This window comes from Aplysia californica, unplaced genomic scaffold, assembly GCF_000002075.1.
Source record: "Aplysia californica isolate F4 #8 unplaced genomic scaffold, AplCal3.0 scaffold00025, whole genome shotgun sequence".
Taxonomy (NCBI): domain Eukaryota; kingdom Metazoa; phylum Mollusca; class Gastropoda; order Aplysiida; family Aplysiidae; genus Aplysia; species Aplysia californica.
The window spans coordinates 2187627-2198990 of record NW_004797295.1 but is presented as its reverse complement, the minus strand read 5'-3'; the positions used below and the strand labels follow the sequence as shown (position 1 = coordinate 2198990).

The following is an 11364-nucleotide window of genomic DNA, read 5'->3' as shown; positions in this document are numbered from 1 at the left end:
TAGCAGAATTACTATCTGAACTAATTTAGAATTTGACATAACTGTCTTTGTATTTTAGAACGATTTTTATCGTGGAATGAAAGATGATGTTATTGTTCAAAACATGTACAAATTTACGCGTCAAATTTCATGAATGTGAACCCAAACACTAAAAGATACGATTACCTGGCCTTTACACTCGTCGAAGTTGTCGACCGAGATCATAAAACTACGTAGGCGAACCGGGGAAGAAACAAAAGTTTTCTGAAGTTATCTACTTAGAGTCTAGGTTTTTTAGCTAATTGTTGAATGTGTTTGCCACTGTTGTGTTTTTCATCGTTTCAGGTAAGATTTTAACATTCTTTTATTGACAAACATGGACGATTTAGGACCTGTGATAGATTCTAGTTAGAAATCTACTTGAATCATCGTAGTCGTAGAAGTTAGAAAAAGACTACACTACTGTACTGTAGTGTAGGCTAGACGCCGTACCGTAGTCTCTAGCAGTAGACTTAGATTTCTAGATCTAGCCTAGCCTCTGACATAGATAGGCCTAGGGCCTAGATCTAGTCTACGAGTCTACCAGCCGTCGATTGAGTGCCTTGTACCGCCGAAATCAAAGGCTTTTTTGTTTTTTGTTTGGTGATAAATCCGGTTTTGGCCCAAGGACAACTTTGTCTTTGGAGTGTGGGTTTTGGCTTCACCTCCGAAATTATTTCTGGGTGCTTTTTCGGTAGTTCCCACCCCCCTTATATTTTGAGCCTGAACTAGATCTAGATCTAGATATCTACATCGAGATCTATTATACGTTTGATGCGAGCTAAGATAGCAAATCTAACAAGTGCAAAACATCAAATTATGGTAAAATTCAGGGGGGCATGCCACACTACATTTTTATTAGCCCCTGAAACCCCCCTCTCTTGAGGCCAAAACCGGCGAATAACAATTGCGGGGTGGGAACTACCGAAAAAGCGCCTATTTCTGGTTCTAAACGATTTCTTTTCGACGTGCATACCGATGCTTGAATGGTTTGATGCTCAGCGAACGGCACTTCTGTACAATTGTGGTCCCGTTAGATCTAGATCTAGCACTAAATCACTCAAGCAAAGACTACTGGATATCGATACTGAATTATAAATATTCGGTATCGATGTTTTATCAGTATATCTAGCCTATAAAATTAGCAGTATTAACAAGGTAAGGGGGGTTTCAGGGGGGCTTGCCCTGAGTTTGACCATAATTTGATGTTTTGCAATTAGGATTGATTGGTTATCTTTCCATAGGCCTATCGGCATGCGCATCAAAAAGTAATCGTTTAGAACCAGAAGTAATCATTGGTGGGGTCAAAACGAGTATCCCTAAACGGGACCGCAATTGTACAGGAGTTCCCAGCGAGCAAGAGGTCGGACCTATTTGTATTACAAAACATCATTGTAAAATCACCCCCCCCCCCTTATTTTACAGGCCTAAAACCCCCTTTGTTAAAAAGAATTAGATTAGATCTAATTTCTAGATCTAGTGAATTATACTGCTATTTTTTTACTGAAAAATAGCAGCGCATCTCTCACTTTCTTTCGGATAAAACATCGATACATCTGCCGAGTATTTGAAGTCAGTATTCTTGGGGCCAAAAGTGGAGAATAGAGCTGTACCCCGGTAGCAAACCCGCTCGTGCTCGCAGGCCCCTAGTTCAAGCCACAAGCCTCAAATCACTTGGTCAAATCATCAAATCAAATCACCAGCATGATAAATTGAGTCTAGCCTAAGCTTCTAGTTCTCACCAACTTGCAATCCGCGAAGTCACTAGTGTCAGTCCCCTTCACTTCATCCTCCCCACCCTGCTCGCAATCCGCGAAGCCACTTACGTCAGAAAGAGAGAGGGGGGGGAGAGACCCTGCTCACAGTGTCACTGCGTGGCATAACGCAGGGCCCGCCTGGGGTCTGCTCCATTAATTGAAAGTTTCAGAGCAGCGGACGGCCGTCAAGTCTTAAATCCTGTCTGCAGCATAGTTTGACACTTGAGTCCCAGAATTTGCTTTGCCTCCCATTTCTTGCTCTGTGTCCCATGGCTTGTTCGCAACCTGACAAGACACCTGTGCCCCACTATCGCGTATGCAGGGCAACACCGATCGCCAGCAACAAGCAGCGAGACCTTGGAGTAACTACTATCAAGACCGGTAGTCCACCCCGCTTTCAGCGTGAACTCTGAACCGTGGAGGAAGGGAGAGGCTGTGCTTGTTTTGGTGCAAGACGTAGAGAGCCGAAGCTATTTTTAACTTCCCATCGTTGATCAGCTTAGCGAGTGGATAAGTGAGAGGGAGCGTGGTATTGTAGTAACAGAGACCTAATCTAGTAATAAATAGACTTAGATTACCTTAGAATGGAAAACTCCAGGGGTCGTTGTGATTGGCTTTTGTATCGTATGTATGTAGCATATTACTTTTGTAGATGTTTAACACTCCCAATGACATAATACAGAACATTTAGGAGACGGGCTAGGCCCACTTCAACCCAATGTTAGGGCCAACCTGGGCTGAGAGGGAACAACGCCCCAGCAGAAAGACGGAGGTTCTTAGTAAAAATTTCTCCCCATATGGGAATCGAACTGAGATCTTTTGTGTGCGACGACGAATCGCTTACCCCGTGCACATTTTAAAAAACGGCCTTTACATCGTAAGAAAAGCCGTTCCATATATTAATTTTTAAGTGCATTGAATAGAGCTTTTTCTTTTTTACAACCCGACTATGGAAAAAAAACAATCTTACACTTTTTGGTGCAAGCCTCTCAACGTAAACGACAAGAGAATCTTCTGTAATATGTACTGAGTGAACCTAGAGCCACGAGAGTTCGCAACGTCACGACACAGTACGGCAAGCCTGTCCGCGAGTCACAACTCACCATATACAGGCCAAGAGAGCAATCCATAAATTTGTGAATGCATAGCTTTTTATTTGAAAACAATTTCCAATTTTTGTTTGAGTTTTGACATTTATACTGAGTCTGGTTACATCGTTTTGTTGATGCAAGACCGCAAGAACTAATTCACTCGTTTTCCCCCAAACCCACGCTTTGACAAAGTGAAACTAGATGTTTTCGTTTCTTAAATCCTTTCTGAGTTTTTTAATAGCAATTAAAAGTACAGTTGGACCTGCCATGAGGGCCACCTGTACAAACGGCCACTTTCCATTTCCCCCCTTGCATTTTTTCTCTATATAATTATAATTGAACTGTGTAAAACGGCCACCTGTCCAACGCGGCCGTGGCCACCATATTTTAACACTCAACCCCTATCACATCAAACTATAACACTTGTTTTAAACGGCCACTGTAGTGACTCCATTACGTTTTGTCATAAAATGATAAATTATGCATTGGCCCCTGGCGTTGTGGGCGAGCCGTCATAATCCATTCACCTGTGGTTGTTGTTAGGTAGTCCCTCCAACCGATCATGTTTCGTAAGCCCCTCCCACTGTTGACCTATAGGTAACAAATTTTCAGCTGCTGGTGAGGGAAGCGTGTGATCCCTCATAACTCATAAGCCCCACCTAGAACTCATACACTCAAATTGTGAGTGAGATGAGTGGTCACTGTTTACCCAGTCTGTAGCAAAGTAACAATGGACGTCAACATGAACTTGTGACAGAAACATCGCTCGTTCTCCGAGTGGTGGCGACCCATGTGTTTGTTTTACCATAGCACTTGGTCCTCTTTGTCTCACACATTTAGTTTTATTGTCACCCTTGCACAAAAGCAGCAACCAAATAAAATTTTAAAAAATAAAATAAAACCCAGCGAAAACAACAACAACAATGCAGCTCCTTTAGATTGGGACCTTGGAAAGGAATGGTTTGTTTTCTTCATCTTGGTTAGTCCTGCCTAAGAGGGCCACCTGTCTTATATGGCCACTTTTCTCCTTGACAATGGGTGGCCGTCTTACACAGGTTCGACTGTAATTATAAATGACGGATCGTTATAAGACGAAACAGTACTGAAGCACCCTGTCACTGCTGATATATCGGCGATACATCCGCAAGGGGTGTGGACTAAGCCCGTGATAAAGCCCGGCCCGAGATCGATCGGCCCGATCATAGTCATGTGATCACGGGCCCGGGCCATTTCAGAGAGCCCGAAACGGGCCGATCAGTCACTCACTTTGGCTCGATTCAATTGGCTTTTTTTTACTAATTTCTTAATTGACCAAAAAAAAAAAAGAAGAAAAAAGCAAAGCAACTTTTCTCAAGGATGCGAGGTTTGATTTTTGCATTGTTGTACAGTACCTTTCTGACTGTGTTAACGCTGATCGGGCTGACCCAGCCCGTGCGCTGTCTGCGCGCTGCACCGCACTGTACTCTGATCGCACTAAACGGGCCGGGCCGGTGTAACGGGCTTTTCGTTCCATTTTAAAAATGTGAAGGGTGTGAGATTCTACTTTGATTCTTTCGAAAGTTTGCACAATGGCATACTACTGGATGAAACAACCTGCTGTGGTTTAGTTTTTTATACAATCTTAATTAATCTATAGCACTCTCAACACATGCGCTTTACTTATTTATAGAAATATGTAACCTTGCTTTGTGCAGTAATGTAGGAGAGGAACCTATCTGTATAAACACCGGATGCACTGGCTAGCCAATTAGATTGGCCCAATCTAGGCCTAGCGTTGAAAGTTGAAAGTAGACTAGGCCAAGGGTTTTTGAAAAATACGACCGGAGCGGAAACTGAAACTAAAAGTTATCGCACGCGTACTGACGCGTAGAACTAGCAGGATTCAAACTGAAACCGATTTACGGAAACCACCGCCGGTCTTTCTTTTCTTTTTGTTTGTATTTCCAAATAAAAATAAAAGTAAAAGAGAAAAAAAAAAACTTTTAAAAAAAAGTTTAATAAACTCCACGGAGAAAAATATTGCAGGAAAAACAGAAACGCGCACACCAAGGCCCGAGGCAGCCCATGGCCCGTTATTTCGAGCCTCGTGCAGTGCGTGCACAGATTGCCCAGTGCCTTGGTGCGAGTCGCGTAAGCCTATTCGCTCGACCCGAGCCCGGCCCGGGCCAAATGGGCCCAAGCGTGATCGGCCCGACAGCCCGCGGGCCTTAAAGTTTTTTTATCGGCGCGGGCTTAGTGTGGACTCGCACGGATATATCGGCGATACGTTCGGAAAGAGTTTAGTATGTCTGACAGTTTTGTTTAAGTTACTGTTTTAAGTTAATAATAATATCTATATAGTTCTCCTAATGAAAACTAATACTAGATCTACTGCTGAGTGTATATTTTCATGAGCATGTTGAACTAGGATTGCTGATTGCTATTACTCTTGCCCTATGGAAGAGGCTAGCCATTCATACTTAATGACAGCTAGACAGCTAGGCTAACCGTACAAGTTAATAAAGATGGGTAGACTGACAAAAAGGAAAAAAATATTGAATTGTAGATCTGAATGAAATTTTAGTTCGCAATACCTAAAGTATTTTATTTGAGATGAAACCAGAAAGTGCCTTACTGACATGCATGTATTTTAAACCTGAATAGTTACTTCATGAGACATGTGTACTCAACAGGTTTAGGTCAATAAGGCCTAACCTAAGTACGGCCATACTGGAAGGCTAGCTATACTTAAGTACAGCTAGCCACTTTCTTTGTGTTAGGTTATATTCCGCATTTATTTTTATAAAATACTCATGTGTGTATAAATTTAGCCTACAAAAGTAAAAGTAAGTCTTTACATGTCAACGATAAGTACTGAATAAGCCTATGATGTACCATTATTACTACTTGTCTTGAATTTGAATTAGTTAAATTGGTGATAATAGAAAAGAGAAATTGACTGAGTCTGTAGGCCCTATAGGTCTTATTTTTATAGCGTTGTCTAAACTGCTTTCATTCTTAATATTTATTTTATATATCCTTAAATTATAACAAGTCTCTATTTCTTCCTAAAGTATTGGAGTAAACATTTTCCCATGAGGGTATTTTATCTAAATATCTAAATAGAGAGTTTTGGTGTCTAGCTCAAGATTCTCATAGAGAAGCCTGAAATTCTGTCTATTGAAATAACTGTTGTAAATCTTGAATCTAGGCAAGCCCGATACCACAATACATCTTTTAATAAGAATTAATAGTCTTAACTTTTATGACTAAATGAATGGATGGGATATGATTTTAAAGTAAAAGATTGTAACGAATGTATTAAAGTCTGTAATGTAATTGCAGATATTCCTGTAACCTTGCAGGGTACCCCTCTGATTTTCCCGCCCAAAGCTTGAAAAGTAAAACTAAGATTACTTCTACCCAAATTATTTTAGAACTTCCGCTTTCAGGCCCTGGTCCTCACGGATAGTCTTGCATTGAGGTGGCACGATAAGTCTCTATGCTTAAAAACCACTTGGTGTAAGAACCCTGCCTGCCCAACAGAACTTGCTTTTCACATATATTTTGTGCCCTATAATTTGCATGCTTACGAACCTGTTCTCTAAATCTGAAGTTGAGGGCAATTTACTTGTGTAAAGTTTATGGTGTTTTCATAACACAAGTAAAACCTCAGTGTAGTGGTGTCCACTTAACATCAACCTAGATAAGAGCAACCTCAGCATAACAGCTACCCAGGCTTGTGTTATGGAATTTGTCCTGTAAATAACCCACTTTAACAACAACCTTTTCCCCAAACAACAACGTTCGTTGTTATGAATTGTCAAGCAAAAAATTTTTTTTAACGATTCAAAAACAATGTGAACAACAAAAATGGCCTATAATTTCAGCGTGTGTGCATTTCTCCTCTCTTCTTTATCTCCTCACAACTGCTTGGACCAAAAATGCACTACCTGAGTGCAGGAGGGAGTACAGTTCACTTCATCTCATGAAGAGCCATCTTCCTTTAAAATCTCTCCTGGCTGGAGAATGGGTGGGAATGGGTACCCGGCTATAGACAGCGAAAGATCTTGTCAGTTTGTTAGTGTTTGAGCGCTTAATCGGCTGCTCGCACTGTATGCTTCCCGGGAAGCTGAGAATGTTTCGGAGTGTTCTATGGTCTGCTGGGGTAATAATATAGTGTAAAGCGCATAGAGCCTGCTGTTGAGCGGGGATATGCGCTATACAAATGCTATCTATTATTATTATTATTATTAGAGAAAAGTTTTGGTCATTTTACGCAACATCCATCCTGCGATCATGCATCAGATCTCTGACACTGCCTATGTTTTCGCTTTTTGACATAATAACATCACCACAGCATGCAATTTGTGTGTGAATGTGTGTTATTTGGGGGGGAGGGATAGTGGGGTTGTCCTATAGGTACAGATTTACCCCCCCCGGGGAAAATTTAGTTTACAGATTTGCTCCCCAGTGGGGTTGCTGTCATGGGGGCACCACTTGAATGACTGTCTGTATCGTCATTGTTTATTTCAGGAAGGGGAGGGGGCGGGGCATCCATGTAAAGTCCGCAGTTGAAAAATGTTAGTTTAACTCTTTTTAAGTTAAAAAAGAAATTTTTTGGGGGATGTTTTTCTTTACTTCAAATCCTAGTGATATTGACTTTGACATACATGCATGAGGAATTTATGAGCATGATGGGGATACAGATCAGGATGGTGATGATGCTGATCAGTGAGAATGAAGACTTTCTTTAATCGTGTTAACCTTTGGGTTTTTGTTTTGCTGAGCCCACCAGTGGGTAGGGGAATGGAGTGGAGGAAGCAAAGAGTTTGGAAGTGTATTTTTGTGTTTGAGTGTGTGTATGTGAGGAAGGGGGGGGGGGGATGCAAGTGTCCACTGACAGCAAAATTGACTTGAAATTTGGCCTCGCATTGCAGCTATTACGTGGCACTTGTGTATGCAGTAAAACTGTCACTTTTTGTCTTTTTTCTTTTCTTTTCACCATGTACAATGTGTTGTAAACAGGCTTTTGAGCTCTAAAATCCCTAGAAAAGGAAACAATATATTGCGCATAGGCGTTTTATGGAGGTATGTTTTTGACAAAGTATTTAAAGTTAAAGAGTAACATTTCTAGTTGGGACTTCAAAAAGGGAGTCTGGGGGCTCTCGTGGCCTAGAGGTTACGGTGTTGGCCTCTCATTCAAAGGTCCTGGGTTCGATTCCGGGTAGCGACCAAAAAATTTACTTCTCTAAAATTGTCTCCTTTCACATCCTTTCCTGATCTCTAACAATGTTCTGTTGTCTGCTTTCATTTCCACTTTCTGCCCCCACCCCTCACCTCCTTGCCCCCTCCTCTGGGCTCCTGACTCTTTCTGCAGCCTTTCTACTGCTACTCCTTGGCTCCCCTGATCTTCTTCTAGCCTTCTCGGACAAGGGCGAAAAATCTCGGAGGGCCCGTGTGCAAGTTGCGCACGTTAAAGATCCCTTGGTGGTCGAAAATCGATAAGAGTAGGCTTCGGCCGCCACCCGGGCAAAATTCAAAATTTCCTACCAACGAAAAAGTATTAGGTGTGTCCCGCGCGCTCATATGACCTTATGCAGTTGCGAGCGCCGTAAAACCCTATACTAAACAAACAAACAAACAAAGGGAGCCTTATAGCGGAGAGTACGTTTTAAAGCTGAATACGTTATAACTGTACTTAATTTAGGTATTTTAAAAATGCAGTCACAAGAGTCAATTCAATTTCTTAACTAATATTGCACTGTCATTTTTTATGAAGGAGAGGGAATTGGGTATACGTATAAAGAGAGGTAGGGATGAGGGAGTGGCGGTGACTAGGGCCAGCGTATGATTTATTAATTTATCATATGCATGCGCACTAACACTAGAGGAAGCTCTGTGGAGCTGAGACTTTTTGTCTCGTCTGCTTCCACTTGGAATCAACTCGACGCTTCCACCCGCGCGGGTCCATTCGGAGTTGATGAAAGGAAAAGAAGTAGGCCTACCCACAAATCTTTACAGGAGCGAAACAATAAATAGAAAAAAAAAGTTGAGTGGTTTTTGAATAATTCAACTACTCGTTCCTCTCATGAGGTCAAAGCTTCGGACTCCCATTAGCCATTATTTTTCCCTCACTTTAGCTCCCTTGAGACTGGTTCAGTTTCATAGTTTCAATCCAAATCACTTGGCCATTCTTTGTCGTAGAAATTTACTCAGAAACCTGAGTAGTTATAATAATATAGTTATAAAACAGACTTGAGTGACTGTCAAAACATTCTCCCCTTTTCTTAAGTGAAGTGGAACATTATTTCGTTGGATGGTACATTTTTGCGTTATAATCTGTCTTCAACAAAGCGTGAAACTCGGTCAAGAATGAGCAATCCCCAAACGAACATGAAATTTCCGCGCACAGCCCATTCTAAAGGCAGCGAGTATGAATGAGTTGCCTGTGGTTTTCACTTCGGAACCGGTTCTTCTTCGTTTTCCGCAGCCCCCTTCGTGGTGTACCTCTCTGGCCATAGCGAACCTGTCTCTGGCTCGTTAAGTTCCAGACAGACGCGCTGACCTTAACACCGAACGAGCAGGGTAATGTAGGGTCATCGGGTCGGCTGCAAGTAACGCGGTCGCGTTTTTGTCTCGTCTGCTTCCACTTGGAATCAACTCGACGCTTCCAACCGCGCGGGTCCATTCGGAGTTGATGAAAGGAAAAGAAGTAGGCCTACCCACAAATCTTTACAGGAGCGAAACAATAAATAGAAAAAAAAAGCCCAGTTTACCCACCGAGGTGGAAGTGAGGGGAATGGGTTGAGTTATGTACACGGGAGGGGAATGGGAAAGTGGGGGTAGGGGTGGAAGCGTGAACTGCGAGGGAAGGGGAACATCGTGGGAAACAGCACATGCTAATGCCAAGCCACCAACCGTGTTTTAAGACCATGGTGGAAGTTTGATACATTTCTCAGCTTAAGAGAAGTGCATCGAAATGCAGTCCAAATTCGTGGTGGTAGAGGTATGTTGACCGAAACGTGGTAGGCCTATACATTGTATCCGTACAAGTATTTTGTGACTTTTCCAAAAAGAAGTACACTTCATGCGAGAAAGCATTTTATGCCATGCTAATTATAATTAGCGGAGTCCGATTCACGTTTATGCTCCACCCCATAAACTTGCGAAAAAAACCAGTGTTGCAGTTTACTGGCGAAAACAACAAATTCTATAACATCGACAATAAGCACAACTATCATTGAAATTGCATTACTCTTGTGCTTTAACAATTACCGTCACCCAGTGAATGTTTGTCAAGAACACCGATGTGTCTTAAATGACCCCCCCCCCTCCCTTTCCACCCTTTTCCCTTTTCGCTCCATTTTTTGAACGCCGTGAGCATACGATTCCTCTTAAGGGGGGGGGGGGGGGGGCGAGAGTGAGGAGTTCTTTGACGGAATGCATCAGCGTGTGTCGCCATATTCCAGCCGTCTCCTTATCCCTTCACTCAAATCCTCTGCGTATCTACGAGCGTACATCATCAAGTGGGGAGACTATAAATGCTGTAATTTCTCTGTCGACCAGTCCGAAGCGTAAGTCCAGTACAAACGTACTGCGATCCTTTACTCGCGATAATCCCAACACTGGTGTCTACTTTAGGGCGTAAAACCTTTTTCGAGTCAGAGGGGTATGGGCTTTAACGGCCGTAATGCAGCAGCCACAAAAAGAAAGCAATTATGTTTTTCGCTTGACCGTCTCCGACCCTGTATACTTTTTCCTCAAGCATTCACGCGTGCACGCACACGTGGACGCGTGCGTGTGTTCAGGCCTCCAGAGGGAGAGTGAGTCTAAGTATTACACGTATGGTTTATTGTGCTCAAGTTCGTTTCGTGGCCTCGTTCAAAAGGGAGAAAAGTGGAGAAAGAAAACTTTTCGTTGCACCACAGCTTGAAGTGTTCAACATAATGAAACGTTTTTTTAGGGAAAGGGGGGGGCAGTGTAATACGTGTTTTTCAACTTCGAAATTCTAGCTTTATGTTGCTTTTCCCAGCTTTAGATGTGACCTTTCAACCTTTGATCTCGTCTGTTGTCTGGAACTGTTTGGTTATTTTTTAAATCAAATGTTGTTATAATGCGTTACATAATATGTAACGCGTATGAATGGACACATCAGTCATTAGTATTATTGCTATGTTGTTTATATTTGAAAAAAGCACTACCGTGTTCTCCATATCTCCTGTGACAGTGCCTTTTATTACTTGTAATAATGCGTCTACTTTCCCTGTGTTCAGTTTTAAATAAATAATGCTCTCAGTCCCTTTCTGTGCGTGTTTGGAGGACACCACTGGTATTTCCGACTTTTTCGATTCCCGTCTGTTTTGTCTGTCGGCTTTTTTTTTCACTTTTTACCCGCATTAAGAAAACGTTACAGTGTTGATGCCCCTCTCTTTACTCTAACATCAAAACTAAGGCAGCTCCTTTGTATCTCGAAAAGAACGTCTTTTAATTTTTAATCGCTACATGCCGCTATTGTG

The 11364-nt window shown here is 42.2% G+C and overlaps 1 protein-coding gene across 2 annotated transcripts in view; it reads left to right on the top strand.

The window, feature by feature from the left end:
• Window positions 1-163: 163 nt before the first annotated feature.
• The window catches only part of LOC101856777 (chondroitin sulfate glucuronyltransferase), a 55886-nt gene continuing 44685 nt past the window's right edge, over window positions 164-11364 (top strand). The window contains exon 1 of one of the 2 annotated variants that reach the window (XM_013089306.2): window positions 164-324. The gene's annotated coding sequence lies outside the window, so the exon portion shown is untranslated. Of the gene's footprint in view, window positions 325-3757; window positions 5149-11364 lie in introns of those variants that run through there. The other variant, XM_035972970.1, reaches the window with a different exon arrangement.